Here is a 16,811-nt window from a genome sequence, read left to right on the forward strand (position 1 = left end):
ATGAGTGAGATTCGGTAATTGAAGAGGAGGTGCCTTGGACAGGGCAGCCTGCAGGGTTTTAAAGGCTTGTTTGACAACTCCTGGCTGGGAGAAGGGTCCCAGGGGGGTGTTTTTAGCTGCTGTATATAAGGGTTTGGCCAGAACAGCAAAGTTAGGAATTTAGTGATGGAAAAATTTTACAAATTTTAAAAGGGAGAGGATTTTATTGGCTGTTTCTGGGGGCTGCAGTGTAAGTAGTGCTTTTTTGTGGTTTACTGTTAAGCCCTTAGTTTGGGGAGTAAGGTGGACACTCAAATAGATTACCGAGGTGGCTGACAGCTGTGCTTTGGAAGGGGAAACCCGGTAACCCCTAGACCTCAGGAAATTAAGGAGAGCGGCAGTATGCTGTTGTGACATGGAGAGGTAAGGCCTGCAAAGCAGCAGGTTGTCCACGTACTGCAAGAGGAGACTAGGCTGAGGGGGGCAAGAGGTTAGGTTAGCTACTACTGCTTTTTTAAATATGTGAGGGCTGTCTCTAAAGCCCTGGGGCAGGACCGTTTAGGTTAACTGCTGCGAGAGGTTAGTGTTGGGATTGGTCTAAGTAAAGGCAAAGAGGAAATAGGACTTAGGGTGAAGAGGAATGGTAAAGAAGGCATTCTTGAGGTTAAGGACTGTAAAATGAGAAGTAGTGGAGGGAATGTTTGATAATAGTGTGTATGGATTGGGAACTATAGGGTGGAGGGGAATTACTGCCTCATTGATAAGGCACAGGTCCTGAACCAGGTGAAAGCCACACGGCTTTTGAACTGGCAATATAGGAGTGTTGCAAGGGGAACTGGTAGGAATGAGTCCCTGTGCTAGGAGTTAAGTGATAATAGGCTTTAGGCCTTGGCAATGGTTTTTTGAGATGGGAAACTGAGGACAGGAGGGAAAATGGGTAGGGTCCTTGAGGAATATTTTGACTGGCATGTGATGAGTGGCAATTATGGGCTTGGAAGTATTTTATACTGAGGGATTAACCATTTCAGGAGGAATAGGGGGTTGAAGCGAGGAATCGTGACTGGGTGCATTGTTATTTAAAGTTAATACCAGGAGATGGGTAGAAGATGGGGAGGACTGTGGAGAGCCAATGAGTTGGAGGGTAGCCCCTAAAGTCTGGAGGATATCTCATCCCAGTAAGGGGACTGGGCACGAGGGTATGATTAAGAAGGAGTGGGTGAACGGATGTCCCTCCAGGTAACAAGTTAGAGGATGGGTCCGGTTGGGACAGGAGGGCTTCCCGTTAATTCCCACAACTGAGACCTGGGAAGGTGTACTAGGCTCTGAGTAGGAAGGCAATACAGAATAGGAAACCCCCATGTCCATTAAGAAGGAAATAGACTTACCCGCTCTTCGTAGCGCCCTGGGCTCAGCAAGGGTGATGGGGGTCTTCGAGTCCGGGTTGCGTTAATTATTCATGAGGCTAAGGAGTTCAAGTGAAGGGACTGCATCCTTTGGACTGGCCTGCCCCTCACATGGAGATGTAGGGGGTGAGCCTGTAGTCCAGAATGGGCAGTCTACCTTCTAGCGTCCAGTTCATTTGTAGATTGGACAGGGTCTGGGAGGTGGACGTGGACAGGGGCACTGCTGGGCCTAGTGTCCCTTTTGGCTACATTTGAAGCAGGGCCCGGGAGGGACCTTTGAAGTAGTTTGGGTGGGTTCTAGGGGACCTTTTTGGAGGAACTTTGAGGAGTTTTCCCCACCAGATGCTGGGCGTGCTGCCGGCCTTAGGGCTGCTACGATAGCTTGGGTTTGGAGGCTTACCTGTTGCTGTAAATGGACCTGGTGGATGGTCTTAGCCTTTTCCTCCCGGCCATTAAAAAGTTTAAATGCCAAGTTTACCAGGTTTCGTATGGGAATTTTTCATATTTTATACCAGAATGCTTGGATGTAGGGAACCTCGGCCTACTTGCCTTTCCTTTGGCAAAAATTGTTTAAATTAGTGAGGACATTAAAGTTAAGTGTGCCCTCTGGAGGCCGCTTGGACTGGTTGTTTAGCGGATACTGTGGCCAGGCTACGGTGGAGAGGAAGAGTAGCCTTTTGTTTTTTATAGAGAGGCCCAGCTTGGGTAGGTTTAGAACTAGGCATCCCAGTGGTGACTTAGGGTTTGGGTGGGATTTTTGGTTACCCATGATTTTTTCTTTTCTTTTTTTTCTTCTTTTTGTGAAACAGGAGGATTTTATTAAGGTGGCTACTGGCTTAGCAGATTAGCATTTTAATATTAAGCACTTAACAAAGACAGGGCTTGGCTTTTTATACATGAAGTACACAGTGGCACTAAAACAAGTTTGCAGGCATAGAACAAAGGCAATTTATTAAGCAGTAATAGGTACTTAACTTAGGCTTACATGTGATAGTTGCTATGTGACCCAGATGTTTGCTATCTGTAGAGCTCAAGGATTTTAGCACAGGCCTTATCTATTTCTTTTTGATACAGTGTTTAGAAAGCTAGAGTCTTGCCTGCTTGGGCATTTTTATGACTTTCACTGTAGAAACTTACAGTTATTAGCAATAGAGAACAAGAATACAAGAATTTGTAAATTTATAAAATTTGCAAAGCAGGATATAATTTTACTGGAAGGGAAAAAAAACTCACTCACACACTCACTCGGGAACAGAAGGAGAAACAGAAAGAGAAATTGAGAATATAATTAAACGGGAGCTGATTTGCCAAAGGGCAGGTTTTGGGGTTAGGAGCCAAGGTTTAATTTAGGCCTTAAGGGCCTGGAGGAGTAAACAGGGCTTCTAGTCACTCAAGTCTCGCCCGCTGCCGCAGAGATGACCGGTAGGCGTCCCGGACGACACTACTGGACACCAGAGAGGGTTCAGGAAGAAGGGGACGTCTCCCTCAGGTTCCTGACCCTCCGCAGACCCCTTACGGGGGGAAGACAAGAGCGTAGGGACGTCTCCTCTACACTCAGGTCCTCGAGGCGGAGCTGGAGCCCTGGGCCCTCAGCTGAACAGAGCCGGGGCCCTGGGCCCACGGCAGAGAGGAGTCCCTGACGCGGCCGCGGTTATAGACAGGGAGTCCGGAGTCAAGCAGCGGGAGAGGCTATGGGTAACAGAAGTCTTACCTTGCGGCGCAGTGGCTCCCTGGTTTAGCTTCAGGTGGAGGAGTCGGTTTCCCCTTTAGGAGGGGGTCTCACAACCCCTCCCGGGTTTCGGCACCAGCTGTAAGGTATATTGCCGAGTTAAAATGAGGCAACTGAGGCCAGTGAGAAAAAATGAGAATCCAATTTATTCAGCTCCCGGGCGAGGTTCTGTGGTCCAGGAAGGGGCCAGAGAAGTCGCAATGGGCTTCTCAGGGTGTGGGGTTTTATAAGAAGTGGAGGTAGTTGATTGGTCATTGGGAAACAAAGAGCAGACAATTTCATTGGTAAGGAGATTTGATTGATTGTTAGGGAAACAAAGAGCAGACAGTTTCATTGGTAGGCTGACTGGCTGGGGAGGTTAATGTTAAACTGCCATTGGACAAATCTTCCGCGGGCTTTTTAAATTTTGAAAGGGTTGAGTGAGGAATGCAGGAGTGGGCGTGTGGAGCCTGCATGGAGAAACTAGATAGGAGCAGGTGTGGGGAGCCAGTACAGAGAGATAAGTGTGTCCATTTGGCTCTTCAGCGAGGCAGCCGGCCTTACAATTACTTTTTATGGAGAGAAGGAGGAGTGAAGATATTTATAAGTTTGCAGGTATAGTTTAAGAAGGAGCTTTCAATGTGAGGAATGAATAAAACTGGGTAAGAATATGCACCTAAAGTAAAATAAATTAATTAAAAAAAGAATAGTAATATAATAGTTTAGAATGGGGAGAGAAAGCAAGGTAAGTGTTATGAGGTGAGAATTTTGAAGAGTCTTGGATGGAAAACAGTCATTTGATGTTCATTTAATCTTTTTTGCGAATTCTTGAAAAAAAGTTATTTAAGACATATTTTTGGTCATGCATGGTGGCTCACACCTGTAATCCTAACACTTTGGGAATCAGGCAAATCACCTGAGCCCAGGAGTTCAAGACCAGCCTGGGCAATATGGTGAAACCCTGTGATACTGTTTGGCTTTGTCTCCACCCAAATCTCATCTTGAATTATAGCTCCCATAATTCCCACATATTGTGGGAAGGACCCCGGGAGGAGATAATTGAATCATAGGTGCAGTTCCCCTATACTGCTCATATGGTAGTGAACAAGTCTCATGAGAGCTGATAGTTTTATAAAGGGACTCCCCTTTCACTTAGCTCTCATTCTGTCTTTCCTGCTGCAAGGTAAGATGTGCCTTTGCCTTCCACCATGATTCTGAGGCCTCTCCAGTCATGTGGAACTGAGTCCACTAAACTACTTTTTCTTTATAAATTACCCAGTCTCAAGTATGTCTTTATCAGCAGCACGAAAACAGACTAATATACTCTGTCTCTACAAAGAAATACATAAACTAGCTGGGCAGGATGACATGTGCTTGTAGTCCCAGCAACTTGAGAGGCTGAAGTGGGAGGATTGCCTGAGCCCAAGAGGTTGGGGCTCTGGTCAACCCTGCCTTAAAAAAATTCCTTCTGGGCAAGAGTTTTCTGGAATAGTAAAGCCATGTTAATATGGACGATAAGCTGCATGGGTGTAGAAAGGTTTCAATTCTTAGTATACCCTCTAGGTAATCATGAACATATTGTATATATAATTTTGTATATCATGTTATTTTATTTACTTTATGCCATTTTCTGTGTTGTGTGTATCCACTGAAAACACTGTAGGTAAAAGCTGCAAAGTTTCATCTTTCGAACTCACCTAAATTGAATTAATGATTCTACTGAGCCCATTTCAGTTATTTCCTGTTTTGTCTTATAACAGATAAATTTACTTATACACAAGAATAATTCTGAATATGGGATTGTTTCCTGTAGACAGAAACATGTGAGGTAAAATTAAGAGATTAAAGGATTATAGTCACATTTTAACTCCAAAGAGGCTATAAGTGGTTTGATTTTGTTTGTTTCCAGATAAACTCCAGTCACATGAGTCAAGCCATCTTAGTGGGTGACTTCATTCAAGTCACTATGGGTATCTTATTTTTTCTTTTATTTTCATCCACAAAATAATTCAGACTTTCTGCCCAAGGGAGGAAAAATAAATATAAGGCAGACATTTACAGGTCTTGGCAAATATAAGTTTGATATTCTCTATGACTTCAAATGATCAGAATCTTAAAAGCTAGCTAGAAGTGCTAAAAGCTAGCACTATTATGCAATACTTTTCCTGGAAAACAAATATGTGCATTATGAATCCCAGTCAAAAATGGTATACCAAGGAAATCTGCTGGCTTTCCCCAGCTCTCATAACCCTTCCACACCAAAAACAAAAATGAAACACCTAAGTTAAAAAAAAAAAACTTCTTAAGTGAAACTCCTGCAATTTTACTTATATATGGTATCTAAAGTAGGTTACTGTGAAGCTTTATAGAAAAGTTCACGTAAATATCCAAACCATGTATAGTGCTAAATTAACGGGAATACAGTACAAAGCTGCATCTGTCTCAAAGCACTGATCAAATTTCACCTCCTACTGGAACCATTCTCTGAACCATGAGACATATTTTCTTAGAATTCTAGAGCATGTTTTATACTCATCATACTTTTTCCTCTATTAAAGTTATTCAGATGTGTGAATAGTTCCCACTGGACTACAAAACTCTGGAATTCCAGCATCATTTCCTATTTTATTCACATTTGCATCCCCAGCACCTCGCAGGATTTGAACAAATAGATATGTGTTAAATGGGATATAATTTTGGATTATCAGGTGATTGGCATTTTCTGTATCACTGCTCCTACCATAAGTGTGCCTGATCCTGACTTTACTAATGACCCAATGTACTGTTGCATCAGTAAGTCTTAATTATGTAGCCCCAGGCATCCCAGTAGGAGAGCAACTTCACTGGACAGTACTGCTCTCACTGACTCCAGTGACTTCAAAGGCTTTCCTTGAGGGGATAGCAGGAATCAAGTTGAGTGAGCGTGGGGAAGAGCAGGGAAAATAGAGGACTCCAGCTAGGTCTGAAGTGGGCTGAAGTGGGGAAATGGAAGTTTACCGAAATCTTCCATAGTTCTCTTAGAAACTGCCCATAGGGAAGAGGAAAGGGAGGGGGTGATGGCCGGGGGCCAGAGGGGGGATTGTGAAAGGCTGACAGATGGAGTGCTCCCTTTGAGGGCTCTCTAAGGACCAACCGTTGCACAGCCACACAATGTACAGAAGTAAATCAAATCGAGGAACATGTGCACTAAAGAAGAGGAAAGAAGGGAGGGGGAAGAGGGCACACAGTAGAGGGGCTGCGAGGGAGGTGGAGATATCCAAAAGCCAGAAGAAGAGAGAGAGAAGGGAGTTAGTTAGGAAGAGGGAAAAGAAGCTCATATCTCCTAAGGCTTGCAGTTTTCTGGAGCAGTCTGGGAGTAAAAGAGAAGATGTGGACAGGGAGGGCAGATCTATCAATCTTAAGGCCTCAGGGAACTTCATTGGGCATTTCATTCATTCTTAAGGACAAAATCCTTAATATACCACAGATAAATAACTGTATGTGAGTGTGTACAGGTAATGACTCCATCAGCACCAACATCCTTAATAATAGGTAGCAACATCTCCCCACAAATTACCACAGGAGGTTTGTAGAGGATGGTGCAGTGGTTTAAGCCTGATCACAGCTGGTACCCACAGGAACTATTCAGAGCCTCAATTTAGCTATTAAAGACATTAAATCTCTTCTAGCCTAGGGGAAAACAACTCTCACCCTTAAAGCTAGATTTCACTCCTGTATTCATCTGGGTGAAGGAAGAAGGAGTGGGGGCTGAATATAAAGAGGCTGTACTCCTGAAGGTATTTTTTTACTGAGTCACTGAATAGGGTAAAGAGAGGTTTTGGTTTTGGTTTTGCCTTTTTACCTCCCCTTCCTCTCCTTACTTTCCCAGTTTTGGTTTCAGTCATCTTTTATTTATTAAACCCTGAGCCCCAATAGCTCTATACCCCTCTAACTCCCTTCATCATGACCCTTTTCAGCCTAGGGAGGATGAGACAGAGATTTTTTCTTTAATGATGGAGTTAACTAGGATGAACCAGGGAGCGTTATGGTCCTAATATCAAGGAAAGGGCAAGTTTGGTACTTCAATGCACCGTGTGAGTGGAGTGGCAATTTTTAGCTGTGATGTTTTAAAAAGCAAATGAAGCTCTAAAAATAATTAGTTGGTCTATAACAGGTGCTAACTATGACTGTGCTAAGCAAACCAGAACTCATTGTCACCCTGCATGTGACTGAATTGGCGTCACCATATAGTTGTGTATTCTCTCTCTCTTTCTCCCTCTCTCTCTCTTTCTCTGTGTGTGTGTCTGTGTTTGAGGAGAGTGGAAACTATTGAACTTGCCATGGAGAATCTTCCTTCATGGTAACTCCCTGGGACCATTGCTTCCCTTTATCTAACCAATGTTACTCCTTGGAGGAGATGGGATTCTGGAATGGGGTATTAACTTATTTCATTTTTATTAAAATCTATCCTTCCAGTGCTCAAGAATAAACGGAATAGAATAATAAAAATAAATAAAAGAGGCATAGAAATAAGCAGGCTTTCAAAGTTCAACATTTATTTTCCAGTTGTGTGATCTTGGACAAGTTACTTGTTCTTTCTGTTTTGTTCACTGATACATCCGTAGTGCCTATTGCACATAGAAAGCACTCAGATATTTATTGAATGGATGAATTAATGGACCTCATTCTCCTCATCTCTTAATAAAAGTGATAAAATAGCACCCATCCCAAAGAGTTGTTGCAGCAATTAAATGAGGTAATGCAGGTAATTAGATGAGGTAATTCTCTCAACTCAATGCAAAAATCTCAGAAAATGCTGGCTATATGTATTTCTAAAGGAGATGATAATATATGCAGACTACTGATGCAAAAATTGTATGGTACAGATTCTTAGAAAATGTCAGTTTCTTCATTTATCTTTTTTATTTTTTGTATTATTTTTTATTTTTTTGAGACAGGGTCTCACTCTGTCACCCAGGCTGGAGTGCAGTGGCATGCTCTCGGCTCCCTGCAAGCTCCACCTCCCAGGTTCAAGCAATTCTCCTGCCTTGGCCTCCAGAGTAGCTGGGATTATAGGCATGCACCACCACGCCCTGCTAATTTTTTGTATTTTTAGAAGAGACGGGGTTTTACCATGTTGGTCAGGCTGGTCTCGAACTCCTGACCTCCTGATCCGCCTGCCTTGGCCTCCCAAAGTGCTGGGATTACAGGTGTGAGCCATCGTGCCCAGCCAGTTTCTTTATTTATCTTTACCCATTTTCCCACTCTCTAATTCTGGTATCTTAAAATACTCACTTTTGAATCCCGAGGGGCTAGTACAGCTTTGTGTGGTCTGTGCTGCCTCTGTTTCCTGACTCTCTGCCATCCTAGTTCACACCAGCATTAAGGAAGACTCCTTCTAATTCCTGGATCTAGAACAAATCCATATATTAAAGTAGTTGTAGCTGAGAGAATAAGAGGGCAGGAACAAGAGCAAAATGAGAATTTCAACTAGATCTTTGTAATAGAAGAATCATTTATAGTGGAAGCAAAATGTCAGAGTTGAATAACTGAGCTATGTGAATGTTTCTTATATTCTTTTGCTATTTTTGATTCTTAAAGTTAGTGGAACAGTGAGGAAACCCAACCTGGAAACTAAGTCTTGGGCTGGTGAACAGAATATGAGTTGCTTCTACAACCAGCTCCCATAATGGTCTCCTTTCAACACTCTAATTGGCTCAAATCCTAAAGGGTTTTGTATTCTATTTTCATGAGACACGTTATTCTTTATGCTCCATATTCATGATCTAGAGTCTTAGGACATGAGATTGAGGTAAGGTGAGCTCAGAGAAGGTTGCATGAGTGGGAGGGTATGTTTCCTATTGTAGGAGCTTCTAGGAACCAAGATACTACCATCCCTTCATGTTGCATTGTGAGTTGTGGTGGTCAAAAGTATTTCCTAAAATTGAATCTTCAGCAAGTATATTGTGGGTAAAATATGGCTCTTTTGAACATATTCTGAACAACAGGGAACTAGATGAGGATGCCATCTCACCTGCTGCTTCAGGATGAGTCACCAGAAGAACTACTGATAATCATTTTACTTATAGTGTCCCTCCTAGAGCATCCAGAGAATATATTCTGGACTTATACTTAACTATACATTAACTGCTTTAGGATGGCAATATGGTATGGTAGAAATAGACTGTTTATATCCAAATCCCAGCACTGTGGCATTGAGACACAGTGCTGTGAGGCTAAGCAAACAATTTTCTCTGTATCCCATTAATTCATTTGTAAAACAGGAACAATAATAATAATGCCTACCTGTTATGTTTCGGCTGTGTCCTCACTCAAATCTCATCTTGAATTCCCACATGTCATGGGAGGGACCCAGTGGAGGTAATTGAATCATGGTGGCAGGTCTTTCCAGTGCTGTTCTTGTGAAAGTGAATGTCTCAGGAGATCTGATAATTTTTTAAATGGCAGTTTCCCTGCACAAGTCTTCTCTTTTTGTCTGCTGCCACCCATGTAAGACGTGACTTGCTCCTCCTTTCCTTCCATTATGATTGTGAGGTCTCCCCAGCCACATGGTGGAGCTATGACCCAATTAAACCTCTTTCTTTTGTAAATTGCCCAGTCTAGGGTATATCTTTGTCAGCAACGTGAAAACAGGCTGAATACAGTAAATTGGCACCACTAGAGTGGGGTGCTGCTGAAAAGATACCTGAAAATGTGCAAGAGACTTTGGAACTGGGTAATAGGCAGGGGTTGAAACAGTTTGGAGGGCTCAGAAGAAGATGGGAAAATGTGGGAAAGTTTGGAACTCCCTAGAGACTTGTTGAATGGCTTTGACCAAAAGGCTGATAATGATATCGATAATGAAATGCAGGCTGAGGTGGTCTCAGATGGAGATGAGGAATTTGTTGGGAACTGGAGCAAAGGTGACTCTTGTTATGTTTTGGCAAAGAGACTGGCAGCATTTCTCCCCCCTGCTCTAAAGATTTGTAGAACTTTGAACTTGAGAGAGATGATTTAGGGTATCTAGTGGAAGAAATTTCTAAGCAGCAAAAGATTCAAGAGGTGACTTGGGTGCTGTTAAAGGCATTCAGCATTAAAAGGTAAACAGAACATAAAGTTTGGAAAATTTGCAGCCTGACAATGCAATAGAAAAGAAAATCTCATTTTCTGAGGAGAAATTCAAGCTGGCTGGAGAAATTTGCATAAGTAATGAGAAGCCAAATATTATTCACCAAAACAATGGGGAAAATGTCTCCAGGGCATGTAAGAGACCTTTGCAGCAGCTCCTCCCATCACAGGCCCAGAGATTTAGAAGGAAAAAGTGGTTTTGTGGCCTGAGCCTAGGGTCCCCATGCTGTGTGGGCCTAGGGACTTGGTGCCCTGTGTCCCAGCTGCTCCAGCTGGGGCTGAAAGGAGCCAATGTAGATCTTGGGCTGGGGCTTCAGAGGATGCAAGCCCCAAGCCTTGGCAGCTTCCATGTGGTGTTGAGTCTGTGAGTGTACAGAAGTCAAGAATTGGGGGTTGGGAACCTCTACCTAGATTTCAGAGGTTATATAAAAATGCCTGGATGCCCAGGCAGAAGGTTGCTGAAGGGGCGGGGCCCTCATGGAGAAACTCTGCTAGGGCAGTGTGGAGGGAAAATGTGAAGTTGGAGCACCCACGCTGAGTTCCTACTGGGGCACTGCTTAGTGGAACTGTGAGCAGAGAGCCACTATACTCCAAATTCCAGAATGGTAGGTCCACTGACATCTTGCACCATGTGCCTGGGAGAACTGTAGACACTCAATGCCAGCCTATGAGAGCAGCCAGGAGGGGGACTATAGCCTGCAAAGTCACAGAGCTGCCCAAGGATATGGGAGCCCACCACTTGCATTAGTGTGACCTGGACACGAGACAAGGAGTCAAAGGAGATCATTCTGGAGCTTTAAGATTTGGCTGCCTTGCTGGATTTCAGACTTGCATGGGGCCTGTAGCCCCTTTGATTTGGCCATCAAAATTTCTCCCATTTGGAATGGGTGTATTTACCCAATGCCTGTACCTCCATTGTATCTAGGAAGTAACTAACTTGCTTTTGATTTTACAGGCTCATAGGTGGAAAGGACTTGTCTTGTTTCTGATGAGACTTTGGACTATGGACTTTTGAGTTAATGCTAAAATGAATTAAGACTTTGGAGGACTGTTGGGAAGGCATGATTGGTTTTGAAATGTGAGGACATGAGATTTGGGAGGGGTTGGGGCAGAATGATGTGGTTTGGCTGTGTCCCTACCCAAATCTTGAATTCCCATGTGTTGTGGGAGGGACCTGGTGGGAGTTAATTGGATAATGGGGGCAGGTTTTTCCCATGCTGTTCTCATGATAGTGAATAAGTCTCAGTAGATCTGATGGTTTTAAAAATGGGAGTTTCCTGCCCAGGCCCTCTTATCTTGTCTGCCACATGTGAGACATGCCTTTCACCTTCCATCATGATTGTCTTCCCAGCCATGTGAAACTTAAGCCCATTAAGTCTCTTTACTTTGTAAATTACCTAGTCTCAGGTACATATTTATCAGCAGTGTGAAAAGGGACTAATACACTACCTCATAAGGTGGTTGCAATGATAAAATGGTACATGAATACACTTTTAATAGCATTTGACGTATGGTAAGTGTTCTATAAGAATTAGCTATAATTATTACCATTAGTAATTAGTTTCTTCTCGTTGGCTTCTATCTCCCTCAATTGATGAGTGCTTAGGAGAGATGGCATGACTAGAGCACTGGCCTAATGGAGCAGACCACCCAAAGCTACCATACATGCAAGGAAACTGCACTTAATAGAGCACTGACTTTGATCTGAGAGTGCTCAGGGCAGTGCGCTGTTTGGTCCTTCCAGAACACCGAATGCACCTTGAGGGTAGTAGTTGGTTTTATTAATCTCTTTATCCTATTATTTTTGCAGTGGTGTAAATTAAATCTGTATTTTCAGGAAATCCTCTCTGCCCTCCATCAGCTATTTCTCCAGGCTTAATAACCACATGATTGAAGCTTACTGAATTCAACTTAAATTTTGCTCCTAAGACTGGGAAAATGTTCCTGGGGCTGAGTGTATAAGGGGGAGTTGGTAGAAGCCAGTGTAGTAATTTTTTCATGAAAGAGTCATATCAGCATGTATATATATTCCAGTGTTTGGTGTTGTAGGGTGTGGCTATCAGATTCTTTCCTGAAAATAAGTTTGGCTATGAGTGGGGAATGGGATTTTAAAGATAGCATATTTTAATTATGTTTTAAAATCAATGTCACATTCAGAAGTTACATATGGATAGATTATACTTGTGCAAAAAGAAAAAAATTTCCTTCAATAACTACATGATCTCAATTTACTTCATGTCAGCTCTGAGATTCCCTGAGAAGAAGACCCACTGTTATGAGTTCGTGTATGTGTATATATGTGTGTTTCTGTAAAATACATGTATTATTCGATGCATGTGTATACATTAAAAAATAAAGTATATCATATTGAACCTATAGTTTTATAATTGTTTTATATTTCCCTTTACAGCATGTTAGTACATGTAGTACATTTTTTGATGGTATAGATAGACCAACTCATGCAAGTTAAATGGCATATCATACTTTGGTTAAACCATTGGTCACTTAATGTATTGACAATAAACTTTTCCATTATTAAAAATGATGCTGCAGTTAATACCACTGATACATAATGGGTCCCTGGGCACATATGTAATTATGTTAGAAAGTTAGACACAGAGAAGAAGAGGTTTTAGATATATTTATATATTTACTTTACTGCCCCTGCCACTACACTGAAAGTTGATTAGGAATTAGTCTTATGGCTCTCTGTAGTCCCAGAATCTTGCACAGTGCCTGGGACTTTATATATGCATACAATGCATTTGTTGGGTAAATTAATAGTGTGGTCATTATTATGATAAAGGAATACTTGGATTGAGATATGAGCACAAAAACAGGGCCTTTATAAGGAGTCTGATAATAGCTTTTCTTTGATTTAATGTTTGATTTAAATGTTTAAGATAAAATACTAGTAATAACTACCATTTATTGAGCACTTGCTAAGTGCCAGACCCTATACTAGATATTTTGCATGTATTATTTCATATGTGTTTATTAGAGCAAGTTCATTGAATAAGCATTATTACCTCCAACTTACAGATAGAGGAACTGAGGCCCAGTGAAATAAATAACTTGTCTGAAGTCACATGGTTAGTAAATGTCAATGTTAGGATTCAATGATTCAATTGAATCCTAGAGGACCTTGCTCTTAGGAATTAGATACTGGAGTGCAGAAAAGGATACTGGAGGATGGTACAGAGCTTTTAAAGGTACAGAAGTTTCCCAGCAGATCTAAACAAATTCAGGCAGTTTTGTGTAGCTAAAAACTGCATAATGAATGGGCCACTCTATATGCCCAGTGAATGCCCAAATGCACAGATCTCGAATGAATATGGTGTGAGAAGGTTGAATTAAGTATTCTTCCCAACAAGGCCAGCAATCTAGATAGAAAGACATCCAAATTTATTACCTGGTTTCTAGATCCACTTTTGTCATTAACCTATTATATTGCTTTATTCAAACCTGGAGACTCTGTCTCCATACCTTTGAATGGGCCAGTATTATTCACCCTCAAAAAAGAATTGCGGCACTTAACTATGTTATATCATTGAGTATCAGAGGTGGAAGGAACCTGAGAGATTATAATTCAAGCTGATCGTTGCCTAATGAGGAATGTGAGACCAGAGAGGTTAGATCACTTGTCACAGCCCCACATAGAGGCAGACTAAGATGTAGAGTAAGGTTTCCTTACTCCTAAACTTTTCCCCCTGCCCCACATTACTACCCAGTTTTTTGAAAAGAATGAAGCACTTCACTTTGCTATTGTAAGGGAGGGTTATTGAATCTCTTTGATTCTATTCTCCAAACTATTCATAAACTCAACTGACCCCTCTGTGTTTTACTCTCATGGTTATTCAGGAGAGGTTCATGTCACAAATCACTTTTTGTTTTAACCTGTTTCACAATTATTTGAACCTGTATTATTTCCCTACTGGACGCTGAACTTCTTGAGGTCAGGGACTATGTTTTATTTATCTTCTTCAGCCCTCACCCCATCCAAATCCTATCCCAGGTCCCAATGCCTAAACCTTGGGGAGCAACTTTAGGGTCTGCTCAGTTCTAACCTCAATGTGGGCAGCCTGAATCATTTCTTCCTTGGAAGTTCACCTTCTTGCTCTCCACAGCTCCTGATATATATCCCTGGACTCCATTTGTTGGTGGTATTTGATTGTAATTCAGCAGAAGCTAGTGATCTCTGAAGGGAAGGTGAGAAGGCGGGACATCTGGGGACTTTCAGCAACAGGATCTGTGGCTTGAGGCTTAGCATTCTGGGGCCTAATGTCAGACATTGGTCCCAGGTCTTCAGTGTCTGACTGAAGAAGGCAGTTTCTACCCCCCTTAGGGGCCCACAGACAGGTCTCCTTTGGGGGTCAGGATTACTGGGAATACTAATTAATTCATTAGTGGGGTTGATGGATTATCAGGCTGTCTCCTGGCAGAGGGTCCTTGGGGGAGGAGGGGAACAGATTGCTGCTCATAAATCTGCCTGTTGCCTCCCCTCTCTCTGCTTCAATGGCTCCCGGGTGTCAGGCCTGTGGGCCAGCAACTGAGTACTGGTCTCCTTTTCCCCACTCAGCAGATGGTTCTTACAGGTTAGCTCAGAGCTTTACAAAAAGCAGCAGAGAAAGAAGGAAGGGTTGGGGATTGGCCCCCTGGCCCAGGAACCATGTGGGGGGAGGAGAATGCATGCAAATGCATTGTATTCTCCTTTCCAAGGGCAGTCACCACCCCTTTTCCTTTGCTGACAGCACACACCCCTTCTGTCCCTTCCTGCCCCCTCAGAGTTGAACAGCCAACTGTACAACTGTCGAGGAGTTGTGACGAGGGTGACCCTGATGAAATAGATTCCACCCATCCCTCTGCAAAAGGCAGCTCTTAAAGAGAATTTGGCATTCACAGTTCCCTCCCAATGCTTCAGGAGTGTGCACATTCATACACACACACACACACATGCACACACACACGCACACACACATGTACACACAATTGAATGTATTTTGATGGCTAATCCTATTGTGTCTAGTCCCTTACATCTGTCAGAGAAAGCAAGGAGTCCTGCAGAATGATCTATCCCCACCCTCATCTTTGTCTCAATATGTTCACCTTTCTGCTAATCTGTTATTACTCTCTACCCCTGAAAATTTCACAGGCACTAGTACCATCAACTTCTAAGTATCCATGGACAAGGTTTTGAAGACACAAAGCAGGAGATCAATTCATTCAATAAGCACTCATTGAACAATGATTAAGCACCTCTATCCTAGACATAAATTACCTCATAGATAAGTTTCCTGTGGCCAAGGAGTGGTGAGTTTTGATTTGTTTTTTAAAAATCTGCTATTCCTATCATGTGCTGTTTAATAACGATGAAAATGAAGTTTATTTTTCTGAGCAGAGTTTTTTTCTGGATAGGAATACTAAAGATAAGTAAAAGATTAACGAGCTGCTGAAAATAAATAACTTCCCATGAAAACTGAAAAAAGTGTTAATTTTTATTTTCTTATTTTCTGTGAAAAACAAAAGTCATATGACATTTATATCAGAATTAAAAATAACTATTTTCAAACTTAAGATACTCTTTTCAACTTTGTGAGAGTAAAACTATCTTTTGTTTTATCCCTCTGTGGCTTTCCTTGCACACAGGCACATTTATAGTTTTTCCTCTCTGTTTGATACATGTGCTAGCTATGTTGTTAGACCAAGTGAGTGAGTCTCAAAAAGCCTGGGATACTCTGTTTTCTTTTTGGAGTGTATAAATAAAAATATTTATACAAAAAATTTTGCCAAAAATGCCTGAGGAATTATCCTTCAAGTCCATTTCTAAAAGAAGTTGAACTTGAACTTGGAATTCTATCAAGATACTGATGGAAAAACATAAGCAATCAACTCATTTTACAGATATGAAAACTGATGCCCAGAGTGAAGTTGACTTACTCAAGATCATTCAGCCAATTGCTTAATCTGGACACCTTTCTTTTTCCTTCTTGGAAACACAAGATGATTAGAAAATCTTTGGTGTCTTAAGCTTACAATCATTTATTTTTCCTTGGTCAAGTTTTAAATAAGATAGTATGCATATCCATATATATATAAATTATTCCAGATGTAGTTTTCTTTCTATCTTCTAACAATTTAATTCAGCCTCATAATAACAAAGGAGTTTTAGGAATTATTATGAGCCTTCTTTTCTTATAAGCTCATTACCAAGTGGACTCAGGTGGACTTTTTCTACATGAAGGCTTAACGATGTATTTTTGAAAAACAATAGTAAATCTCAGTTTGTAACCTAAGGAATTGAATGTCCTTAAAATGAAGGGTTGTATTAATTTCTTTTTCTGTTTTTATAAATTTCAAGTGATCAGATGGTTGAAAGAACAGTAAAGCAAATATAGATATAACTTCATCTATATTCACAAATTAAAAGTTTTAAATGAGGGTAACTTTGACATGCTGAAAGGTGGGAGAGACATACTTCTTCCTTCTACTTTAAGAACTCTGAAGTTTAAAAGCCAAAGACACCAGTCCACATGTGTAAGGAAGCAGCCACTGATGCTGTATCCTTGACATGCATCTTTCTCACTTTTTGATTCTTTTCAGACATACGTCAACAG

The sequence above is a fragment of the Aotus nancymaae genome, unplaced genomic scaffold (genome assembly GCF_030222135.1).
Source record: "Aotus nancymaae isolate 86718 unplaced genomic scaffold, 86718_ANA_hifiasm-v0.15.2.pri h1tg000016l, whole genome shotgun sequence".
Classification (NCBI taxonomy): domain Eukaryota; kingdom Metazoa; phylum Chordata; class Mammalia; order Primates; family Aotidae; genus Aotus; species Aotus nancymaae.